This window comes from Scylla paramamosain, chromosome 30 (assembly GCF_035594125.1).
Source record: "Scylla paramamosain isolate STU-SP2022 chromosome 30, ASM3559412v1, whole genome shotgun sequence".
Classification (NCBI taxonomy): Eukaryota; Metazoa; Arthropoda; class Malacostraca; order Decapoda; family Portunidae; genus Scylla; species Scylla paramamosain.
Genome location: NC_087180.1, coordinates 15,726,615 through 15,739,114, shown reverse-complemented (window position 1 = coordinate 15,739,114; position 12,500 = coordinate 15,726,615). Strand labels below are relative to the sequence as shown.

Below are 12,500 nucleotides of genomic sequence, written 5' to 3'. Positions count from 1 at the left end.
TTTATAGCGGAAAAAGTAAAGGTTTAGATTCAGAAAAGTGAAAATGTGATGTAGTTTGAATATCAAGGTAAATTAGCAATAGGAATATAAGAGAAAATTGTTGTTTCAGTGTGATTTTCGTCATTTTCACGATAGTTACCGACAAATTACCGAAAATATTTGACTCTTAAAAACCACAGGATTTAACACGGTAGCTGTAGCACGAACACTGTAAAGAAAAATGAATAAATAACAAAAAATAAAAACAGCCACGTAGAGAATGAATGAAAAAAAGGATTGATAAAAGAAAGAAACGAAGAACATTTGTGTTTAACGATGAAGGAAAGGAATGAGAGAAGGTGATAAACATGCAGCGCTAGTGCTTGATAATTTGGTAGAGAAATGAGAGAGAGAGAGAGAGAGAGAGAGAGAGAGAGAGAGAGAGAGAGAGAGAGAGAGAGAGAGAGAGAGAGAGAGAGAGAGAGAGAGAGAATTATGCACCTTCCCCTTCCCAGTGTCACATACACATAATTATCTTCTTTCTCTCTTTAATTTCTATACATTACATTCTTCCAAACATCATTTATTCCTTCCTCCCTCTCTCCCTTCCTTCCCTTCCTTCTCCTCTCTCTCTCTCTCTCTCTCTCTCTCTCTCTCTCTCTCTCTCTCTCTCTCTCTCTCTCTCTCTCTCTCTCTCTCTCTCTCTCTCTACGGTGTCTTACCTGTATGTATATTTCATTTTCAAGCCCTTCCTTCATTATTACCAGATTAGAATTATCTCTCTAATGGGTATATTAGAATTAGCTTTATTAGTGCCAGATTAGAGCGAGTACTAAAGTATTCAAGATTTATATAAACATTAGTAGGGATTACTCTCTCTCTCTCTCTCTCTCTCTCCTCTCTCTCTCTCTCTCTCTCTCTCTCTCTCTCTCTCTCTCTCTCTCTCTCTCTCTCTCTGTCTCTGTTTCTGGAAAGTGCCCTCGTTTTCTTTAATTAATTTCACAATGGAGTCCTGATTTGTTTATTTATTTATTTATTATTTTTTTTTATTTTTTTATTTATTTATTTATTTATTTATTATCTGAAATGCACCCTGAGAAAATAATAACCAAGTATGAAAAATGATATAAATGTGAAGTATTGTGGGAAACATCGTGTATTAATGATGAAGCTTCGCAAATGTTTGGCTTCGGAACGCGTTTGCAGATTTTTTTTATTTTTCTATTTTTTTTATTTTTATTTATTTATTTATTTATTTTTTTTTTTTGGAGGGGGAGAATTAGAAAGGGTACCCGATGCTCCATTAGTACTTAACTGGCTGCCTCCCCCGCCCCCCCCACAAAAAAAAAAGGATTAAGTGGGAAAAAAAATTGTGCTGACGGGAGAAAAAAAAAAAAGTTAGAAAAAAAGATTTGAGAGGAATGAAAAAAATATACGTATGTAAAATGCTGAGCTGGAAAATCGTAGCAAATTGAAAGCTTAGGAGAAGTGTGTGTTCGTGTGTGTGTGTGTGTGTGTGTGTGTGTGTGTGTGTGTGTGTAGCGAGTTACAGGAAGGTGTGTGACGTCCTTACCACACACACACACACACACACACACACACACACACACACACACACACACACACACACACACACACACACACACACACACACAGTAGGAGAAGCGTACATAAGGTAACAACGTTAGCCACGAAGCCACACAAACACCAGATAATTGCCTTAAGAGTGACTAGACAGAAGAGGAAGCTACACTCACACACACACACTGATGGATAGATACACCCACAGGTAGACAGACGGAGAGACAGGTGGATAAGTAGATATTGTGATAGATATTGAGAAAGAGAGTGATGTAAATGAATACTTTAATGGTTAGATGATAAATAGGTAGATAAATGGGTAGTTTAGTGGATAAAACGAAAAGAATGAAGTTTAATTAGATGGATAAGAGAAGTAAAGAAAATTATCTATATATGCACTACAGGAATACGGTTAGGTAAATGAATATGGTTATATATAAATCATTACAGTGTTAATTTAGAAACGTATTGATGAAATGTGAAAGAAATTTGATAGAAAGAAAGAAAGAAGGATGATGAATGCAGAAGTCTGTTAGATTACTGTTTTGAAATTCTGTATCTACACTAATGGAATATAAGTTGATTAATAGATACGAGTACATATAGGGAACTGCAACATTGACTTTGAGACTTACTGATGAAATGTGAAGGAAAATTAGTAGAAAATAAAAGAGAGATGATGAATGTAGAATTTGCCAGATGAATGTTTGAAAATAGATGACCTGAATATTGATGTATTGGGTTTGTAGCGTGTTTTGCCGCGGCTGGACTATATATTTCAGGACAGCTTTGGAAATTAATAGAAGGGTTTTATATTTTCTCCCTCCTGCAATGTTCTGTTGACTTTGTAACATTTCCGGGGCGTGTGTGAATATAGATCAAGTCAAGGTTTGTTTACTGTTGGATGTTTCTCCCATTTTCTTTGCTTTCCTCTCATTTGGTTTGTTTTTTATGGGTAACTTATAGAAAGATTGGTTTTTGTGTGTTTTTTTTTTTTTTTTATTACGTCTTGTTAGATTTTGTAGAGTTTTTTTCAATTGTGTTCGTTTGTTTTAAGTTGAGTTTTCGTTTGGAAATGGAAAGAATATTGTAATAGCATTCTTATGGTTCGATTTAGTAAAGTTGTGTAAATAAGTTGATGATTTTTTTTAAAACTTTGGTTAAGTTTTGTAGATTAGTATGATTTTATATTTGTGGCTTTACTGAAGTTTCGCAGGTAAATAAGAAAATTTATTTAATTATTAGTTTTGGTTAAGTTTTGTAGAAAATTATCTTTTTTTTTTATCAGCTTAAGTTTCGTACATAAATATCATGACTTTCACCTCTTTTTTGACCTCATCTTTACCTCTAAACTCCCACACTCATCCGCCACTCAGGATTATTACATAAACCACATACATGCATACAAACATTGCATACAAGATTTTTCCCCATTTAATTTCCCGTGACACGACTCAGCACACCAGTAAGATTATTACATACATTATTAAAGACCTGAATCATTGCTGCCGGGGATTCAACTCCGGCGGGGAACACGAGAGAGGAAGTTCATGTATTTCAATCACTCACTCCCTTGTCTTTTGTTTGACGTAAGTGAATTAGTGGAATCAGAATCCTTGAATCCTTATGCATCGTAATTGGCTTATAAAGTTTTACCTATGAGAAAACCTGCCTGTTACGTGTTAATTAAGCTAATGAGTACCTGTATCGGGCATGCTCACCTGGTTATCCACGTATTGTTTAGTGTATTTAATTAGTTTCTCGTCATATTTGTATTTTTTGTGGAAGTTTTATTTGTTTATTTATTTATTTTATTTTTTTATTGATTTATTTTTTTTTGGGGGGGGGAGGCTGTTTTGTGGTCTTGTGTGTGGCTATTAGATATATTTTGCTTATTTTCCTTCTTGATCTTTTTGTCTATACTTTTTTTTGTACTTTTCTTTTTTTATTTAGGGTTTTTCTCATCTTTTCCATTTCCTCATTTACTTAATCTCCTAATTCGGTTTCGTGGTGTAATGTATTATTATCAAATATCATCTTCGTTTCTTTCATTCCTATACATTTTTCTCTCTTTCTCTCTTAGCTTTATATTTTTTTTCCCATTTACTTCATTTCCTAATTCATTATCGTTATCTAATATGTGATCGCCAAATATTTTCTTCGTTTCCTTCATGTTAATCTTCATATCTATCTATATATTCTTTTCTTAACAGGTTTCTCTCATCCCTTTCCATTTTCTTTTTTCGATTATATCATTGTCTAGTGTAGTGTAGTGTAGTGTAGTCATCAGATATTACCTTCGTTTCCTTCATGTTAATCTTCATGCTGTATTTTTCATTTTAACTTTCTCTCTCGCCTTCCCATTTTTTTCCAGGGTTCCGTAGTGTCAACAGTGTTATCGTAATGTTGTGAAGTGTTGGAATCTCTCTCTCTCTTGGAATAGAGTTTGCATTTCGCCACCTGGTGTTGACATTTTATGATTGAATATGTGTGTGTGTGTGTGTGTGTGTGTGTGTGTGTGTGTGTGTGTGAGAGTCGGAGGTGAGTGGAAGGTGGAGAGGAAGGGAGAGAGGAAGGGAAGGAGGGACATAACGCTTATTAAATAGGAGGGAGGGAGGGAGGAAGGGAGAGGGAGGAAAGAAAGAAAAGAAAGAAAGAGAGGAAGTAATTTGGACAATGAGCCGCTATCAGGGTGTGGAGGAACGTCAAGACCAAGAAAGAAAGAAAGAAAGAGAGAAACTTCTAAACAAGTAAACACACACACACACACACACACACACACACACACACACACACACACACACACACACACACACACACACACACACACACACACACACACACACACACACACACACACACACACACCTGTATATCTATTTGCATACGTAAATTTTAATCCTTCTACATGTAATTTTTTTCTTAACTTTATTACATTTCTGTCCTTGTATTTTACTGTTACGACCCTCTCATCACGCTGTTGCTCTCCTTAACTCGTCACCCTCCCGGTCCTACACTAGTCTCCCAGCCCTCACTCCCCTCTCCCTCTATCCTAAACAAACTTCTCTCCTCCCTAATCCCTACTTGGTTGCTTTTAACGCCCCCCCACTTTAGTCAAGATTTTTCTCTCCAAAGTTCTATCTACCTATTTCCCTCCTGTCCCTCCCCTTCCTCCTCCCCCTCCTTTTCCTCCTCCAGGCCCCTTCATTTGCATGTAAAGTGGCCTTGTGCCTCTGCTGTTCTCAGGTGAATGTGCGACAAAGTAACATTTAGGCCACGTAGGGGAAGCTCAAGTAAACCTCCCCCTCCCCCCTCCTTGTCCAGCGCACCACAGCCACCACACTGACCTCACCCCACACTGCCATCACCAGACCCTTCGCCAAATAGAAGGTGATGTTTAGAGCACCCATGGGACAGTTTAGTAACCTCTCACGTCCATCTTAGTCCACCTACACCTAAGTCTACCTGTCCGTGTGTGCTCTGCAGGTGATTCAACTGTGTCATATTGTTTGGGTTTGTGCCATATCATTATTTTTAACTTTACTTCACACTACAGAATCACATCGTCTTCATAATACTACACTCTTATTTGCCTTCATTTGCATTCTGTTTATTATATTGTTCCACTTGTTTACCACACTGCCACTTCTTCACCACACTGCCACACCTCTGACCACCACAACCATGTCCTTTCCACCTCACTACCACACCCTAAACTACCGCTACAACGCCCTCCCCGTCCCACCACACCACACCCTCTCCAGCCTCAGCCTCCCCACCAGACACACACCACACCACCACTCTCACCCATTCCACGTCCCTGCTCACCATCCCATGTTCAGCCTTGTTTCTCCTCGCCTGCGTTCATCTGATACCCGTGTTACCTGAGCACTTACCTGTGGTGAGGCTTGACTGTCACCTGGACTTACCTGAGGCGGCAAAACAGGACCAGGTCGACCCTCTTAATTATACAAAAGAACGAGGGAGGTAGGTGAGCAGGAAGGGCGGTGAGGATAAGGTTGGTGTGGACGCATTAAGGGAGACAGACCTGAGAAATAGGAGATGGGCTTAAGCTAAGAGAGAGAGAGAGAGAGAGAGAGAGAGAGAGAGAGAGAGAGAGAGAGAGAGAGAGAGAGAGAGAGATTATCTGTGTATTTTTATTTTTCTCTATATCACCTACATCATTCATAAACTTAAATATTTCAGTGTGCTTTATTAATATTAAGTTGTGTATTTAGTTGTATATTATAGACATACACAGATAAACAGACATAGGCACAAATAAACAGAGAAAAAAGGTAAATACTAACACACATTGAAAACTTACTGACAGACAGGAGAACAAAGACAGACAGCAAGACGAAATAACAAAAAGAAAGACAGACAGGCAAAAAAAAAAAAAAAACTGAAACCCATAAATACAAACTAACACACACACACACACACACACACACCTCCCCAACAAACATTCAAATTAACCCACACTAACCAAACCCCAAGCTCTGAAACACACACAAACAGAACACCAATTTCAACCCCAAGAGGAGCAAGGAATCAAATCCACCCCAGCTAGCAGGAAGGGAGAGGCGAAGTAGATAAGCCAAATGTTCCATAAATCTATCAGTGACACATAATTGGGTTCTTTCCAGGTACGAACGAATTGCATCATCAGAGGGTGGAAATGGCGTAGCGGTCCCAAGGGTAAGTCTGTCCATTAGTCGGGAGGGGAAGGGTCAGGGAGAGAGGGAGAGGGTAAGGCAAGGGAGGGTCCAACCAGATGTCCTCTCCCACGCAGTCAGCTTAGCCCAAGAGACCAGTAATTGTTCTATGGAGTTTTGTTATTAGTATCGTTTTTCTGTCGCTTTTGTCTGTGGGTGGTTGTGGTGGTGGTGGTGGTGGTGGTAGCAATAGGTTATGTTAGTATTTGTATTTTGTTTTTGGTGTTTTCATTTTTTTTTTTTTTTTTTGTAATATGTAACAAAACACGCATTTCTTGTATTATATAAACATAAAAACTAGTAATCATAACGAAGTCTTTAAGAAAATAACTTTACATCATGCCAACATAGTGACGGGCAGTAGTAATAGTAGCAGTACATAAGAACACATGAAAATAAGGGAAACTGTAAGAATCCATCCGCCCTACACGTGACAGTTCCTGCATAAAACATCAGTTCCATTCATAAATTATTTCAGTCTTATTGTAAAACTCCCTATTGACTCACTAGCAACCTGAATAACGAAATTTATCCATTCATCTACCACTCCATTTGAGAACCAGTTTGAAGAATAGCCCTTGTAGTAGTAGTTGTTGTAGTAGTAGTAGTAGTAGTAGTAGTAGTAGTAGTAGTAGTAGTAGTAGTGGTGGTGGTCAGTCAGTCAGGTTTACAGTGGTGTTGGACAAGATTAGGTTAGATTAGATTAGGTTTACATACAGTGGTGTGTGGTGGGCGAGGTTAAGTCAGGTTAGGTTAAGTTTACATTGGTTAGGTTTAGGGTTTGGTTAGATTAGATTAGGTTAGATTAGATTAGGTTAGGTTAGGTTGGGTTAGGTTAGGTTAGGTTGGGTTAGGTTAGGTTAGGTTAGGTTAGGTTTCCATTGGTGGTCAAGGTTAGTGCATCGTGTCGTGTGATGTGTTTCCGTTCATGCTTCACTGCCTTTTATTGGGATTATGGCTTCCTCCGTGTGTGTGTGTGTGTGTGTGTGTGTGTGTTGGCAAGCATTCACACATATCAAAGTCCTCCATTAATTCAGTTTCTTATCCAATACAGTGATGCGATACGTAATAAGATAAGGCTGCATTGAAAGGTGAAGGTATTTTTTCTTATTGGCATTGCAATCAGAGAGAGAGAGAGAGAGAGAGAGAGAGAGAGAGAGGTGGAATGCGTTTTTGAGTGTATCCGTGTGTGTGTGTGTGTGTGTACGTGCCTATGTGTGTGTCGGCAGGAATTTGCCTGCTTGCCGTAGCACTGTTAGCACACTACGGCTTCTCTTGGGGGGGTGAGGGAGGGGGGAGAAGGGGAGGGTGGTGGTTAGGAGGGAGGGGAGGTGGCGGTGTGAAGTGGAAAGGAGAAAAAGGGGGTGGGGGGCGGTATTGGTGTGTTATTTTTGTGGAGGGGGAGGGGAGTGTTGGGGGAGTGGGGAGATTTATTGGGGAGTGTACGAGTGACGGGTTTTAGAGAGGGAAGATCATTTTTTTTTCTCTCCTCTCTTTTTTATATTCGAAAGATTATGAATTTCCCTTTTTTTTTCTTTTTTTTCTTCTCTTTTTGTTATCAGCTTACAGTCTGTTTCTTTGTTCTGTTAGGTCTGTGAATATTTCAGTTTTTCTTCTTTATGTTTATTTGTTCTGTATGTTTTATTAGCTGTTATGTTTCTCTCCTTTAATTTACGGTCAGTTTTCAATAAATCCTCGGTATGTTTTTATGCTTTATTTATCGTAGCAAATGTTATGACGAGTGAAGGGAGATTTAGAGTACAGAATATTCGATTTAACCATTGGAATTCCTTTACCTCTCCCTGACACCTCCCTCACTAACCTGATACCCTCCCTTCCTTACACCTCCCTTCCCTTCCTTTGCTTCTTTTCTCCTGATAACCTCCCTTCCTTTGCTTCTCCTTTTCTCCTGGTACTCTCCTTTCCTTACATTTACACCCTGATACAGATTCCCTCCCTTACACCTCCCTTCACTTCTTACACCCTTCCTTTGCTCGTCCTTTCCTCCCTTACACCTTCACCCTGATACCTTGATGCACTCTTGATACCCTTCCTTACACCTACACCCTCCCTACCCTCCCTTACGCCTACACCCTCCCTTCCCTTCTCAAAAAAAATAATTTGCTTCTCCCTTCCTTTCTTTTCTAACTGTAAAATCTCCCTTCTTAGCTCTCACTTCCTTGCTTTCCTCTCTCCTTTCCCCTCTCCCCCTTCCCTCCCTCACTTCCTCTTACCCTCACCCCCCCCCCATCATCCCCCACAACCTACTACTGAACGAACTTCCTTCTTCCTCCCTCACCCCATCACCCCATCTCCCCCATCCTATCCCCCTGACTCCCTCCTTCCCTTATCCTCTTGTGCTTCTTACTCCCCTCTCCCTCCCTCTCCCTTTTGCTACCCGCTTCGCCAGTCACGCCTCAGTTGCAGGAACGAAGTCTTGCGGTTCGCTCTGGTCTTAGTCGTCAGCGTTTGAGACAGAGCAAGGGTTCGATTCCCGGCAGCTGATCCATATAATAATAGTAATAATAATGATAATAATAGTGATTAATTGTAGTACTATGTAATTTTTGTGTGATTTTTTTTGCATTTTTTTTTTCTATTGTCATTCTTGTTTTGTTCGTGTTGTGCTTCATTGTTTTGCTTATTGTTTCATTCATTATTTCTGGATCAGTTGCCCCTTAGTTCAATCAGGATTCGGATATTCGAACTATTCAAAGCCTCAAAAAATCGTGTTAAACGGCCGAACCACTGTCACGTATCCAAAGTGGTTCACTCAGTATCAGGGGGACGTTTCGGAGCTTCAGACTTTGCGGTTCACTGTTTCGTTATCACCGGTTCGCCTCAGTGGTGATCCGGTTCCGCGGAGGCCGGCTGTGGTTCGGTTCCTAGGCCTCCCCGCCACCCCCACCCGCCACCATGTCGTGAGTGTTAGTAGGCAACCCTGTAGAGCCTCGTAGAAAACGGAAACCTGCAGCAAGTTGGCTAATTTTAATGGTAGGGTATTGTAAAAAGAAATGGTGAGTATCTTTAGCTTCCTTGACTATTTTTCTATCAGTAACTACTCTGACTATCATAGAAGTAGTAAGGTATTAAACTGATGCTCATTATACGTTACTTGAGGCACCGGTAACTATTTGCAATGATAGTAATAGTAACTGTATCTCACTGACTATTCTGACTATCATAGAAGTAGTAATGTAATGAACTGAGGCTCTTTCACTTCCTTTAGGGCACTGGTAACTATTTGCAATGATAGTAATAATAATAGTATCCGGCTGAGCTTGGGTTTATATTACTCCGTGTTCATTTCCTGCATCATGCGAAGCTTCAGGTTCATGGAAAGCGTTCATCTCGAAGCGGCGTTTCAATCAAGCTTCTTTTTCCTTTCTTTTCACCTGGCAATGAAACACGAAGCGGCCTTTCAATCAACTCATTTTCTTTCCTTTTTTTTGTGTGTGTGTGTGTCAGTGAGATTGGTCAAGTATGAAAAATTGTGGGAAAGAAAATGCTTGCTCAATTTGTCGTTTCCAAAATTTTGATCACAGGAAATTTAAAAAAAATACTTGCAAATTTAGTTCCGAAGGTTTCTTAATGCTCTTTTCCAACAACTCAAAACTCAGAAAAAAAGAGAAAAGAGAGAAACAAATGAGGAGTTTCAGATGCCTCAGAGTTTACCAGTGTAGGAGCTCCACAGTTTACCAGTGAAAGAGATGGTCGAGAATATTGGCAAATCTAGTTCCGAAGAGTCTTAATACTCGTCTTTTCGAATAGATCAAAGATAGGAAAGAAGAGAAAAAGAGAAACAGGTAGAGAAAAGTTCCAGAGTGTACCAGTGTAGGGAGTTCCAGAGTTTACGTAACAGTGTAGGGAGTGCAAAGTGAAGTTGTCGTTCAGTATTTTCGTCACAGAGGAAGGCGGATTCCGATGGTCACGTGACTGTCGATTGGTTGTAGCTGGCTGATTGACACGGGCGCCACAACAACGGGCACATTGCGTCATGCAGGAATTGATTAACTGATTTCAGCTTCACAAAAACACGCCCCTTTAACAACGTGCAGTTAATAAGCCGGCCAAACATAGAGGCTCGTATATTTAAACTCTGCAAATAATAGTTTATGTACCACAGTAAATTTCTGGTTCCCTTCTCTCTTATAGTTAGTTTCTAGTCAGCCTTAGTGTCTTATAAACCAATATATTCCAGTGACAACGATAAAAATTATACCACTTATAATAATTTCATCTATACACAAGACAAGGATTCATGTTTTATCGTCTTTTACAGTTAGTTTCTAAGTCAGCCTCAGTGTCGTATAAGCCAATATACACCAACAGCAACAAGACTCATACAACTAATAGTAATAATTCTCTCTATACACCACAGCAACATTCATATTTTTCCCCCATCTTTTACCGTTACTTGATCAGCCTTTTAGCGTCCTATAAATGAACTTACTCCAACAACAAGATCAACAAGAGGAAATGATAGTAACCTCACCCATACGTTTACCAAGTCAAAATAAACTGAAATATCCGACACAAGAACTACATAAACTCACACTGACATTTTCCCAAACTCTGCCTCGCATCTCAGTCATACCAATAATAATAACAATATTCATTTAAACCGTGGGAATAATATCAGGATTTCTCAGTTCAGGCAGATTTGTACAGCCATGAAGAATATTAGTGTATTTATTAATGTTATTGCCTGAGGTAGTTACGTAAGGAAGGGAGAGAGGAGGGAGGAAGAAAAGGGATATGAGGAAAGACGGAGGGAAGTGGGAGAGGATGAAAGGTGATGAGAAGGAGAGGGAAAAGGAAGTGAGATAGGAGGAAAGTAGATAAGAGAGAGGGAGGAAAGGAGATGAGAGGGAGAGAAACAGGGAAGATATGTGAGAGAGAGAGAGAGAGAGAGAGAGAGAGAGAGAGAGAGAGAGAGAGAGAGAGAGAGAGAGAGAGAGAGAGAGGACATAATAATACATATATTTCAAAACTGATGACCTGATGCACCAGTAGACATAAATACGAAACACACACACACACACACACACACACACACACACACACACACACACACACACACACACACACACACACACACACACACACACACACACACACACACACACACACACACACACACACACACAGATAGACAGACGGAAGGACATGTAAGTAGGATATTTAATTACGAGGCTGTTCACTTCATCCTATTACAAATGTGTCCTTTAATCTATTAGTCCTGCGTCCTTTTGTTATATATATATATATATATATATATATTTTTTTTTTTTTCCCCATTAATCTTATTACGACTTTTTTTCCCCTTCCATTCTTACCAGCTTTGAAATTTTGGTCACATGTATTTTTTTTCATTTTTTTTTTTTTCATTTTTTTTTTTTTTTTTTTTTTTTACTACTTATGGTCAGAGGAAAATATGAGTCTCTGCCCTTATTTCCCCCCACTCTTTTTTTCCCCCATGTTTTCCTTCTTATTTGTAATGCGTGTGAAATTATATGAAAAGTTTTGTTCTTTTATTGGACAAAAGTCTGATTTTTTTTTTCATGATTTTTTTTTTTTTCATTATTTTTGTTGGTTCATTTTGTCTGTCTGTCTGTTTGTCTGTCTGTATGATAGGTGGTAATGTCCTCCTCCTCCTCCTCCTCCTCCTCCTCCTCCTCCTCCTCCTCCTCCTCCTCCTCGTCACTGGCCATCTTTACCTTCTCTATACCTCCTTATACTTCTCTCTACCCTCCTCCTCCTCCTCCTCTTCCTCTCCAAACAACATAAGGAAGGGAAGAAGAAAAGAAACTTGAGGAACCAGATGAGTCTTGCGAGTCTTTGATGTTTTGAAAAAGACTCCAATATGTTGAGGAAAAGAGTGAGGGGAGATTGTTTTCCCTCATCTCCCCTCCCTCCCCTCATCTTCCCTCTCTCCCCTCATTTCCCCTCTCTGTCACCTGCACTCCTTTTCCATTTGTTTTATATAATTTCCTTCTTGTTTATTTTTCCCTCTTTGCTCCTCTTATTCAAATTTCTCTCCTCTCTCTCTCTCTCTCTCTCTCTCTCTCTCTCTCTCTCTCTCTCTCTCTCTCTCTCTCTCTCTCTCTCTCTCTCTCTCTCTCTCTCTCTCTCTCTCTCTCTCTCTCTCCAGTCATCTTCCTCTTCCTTCTCTTGCCTCTCTCCCCTCTCCCCTTTTTCATAATTTCTCTTCCTCTCTTT

At 39.6% G+C, this 12,500-nt stretch overlaps 2 long non-coding RNA genes across 2 annotated transcripts in view; both read left to right on the top strand.

The window, feature by feature from the left end:
- LOC135115908 (uncharacterized) overlaps positions 1-12,500 on the top strand; it is a 77,916-nt gene that overhangs the window by 42,480 nt on the left and 22,936 nt on the right. The gene's annotated exons all lie outside the window — the stretch shown is intronic.
- Positions 7,890-9,200, top strand: LOC135115907 (uncharacterized). Its single transcript, XR_010276097.1, has 2 exons — positions 7,890-8,797; positions 8,950-9,200. It is a non-coding gene; the product is annotated as an uncharacterized LOC135115907 (long non-coding RNA).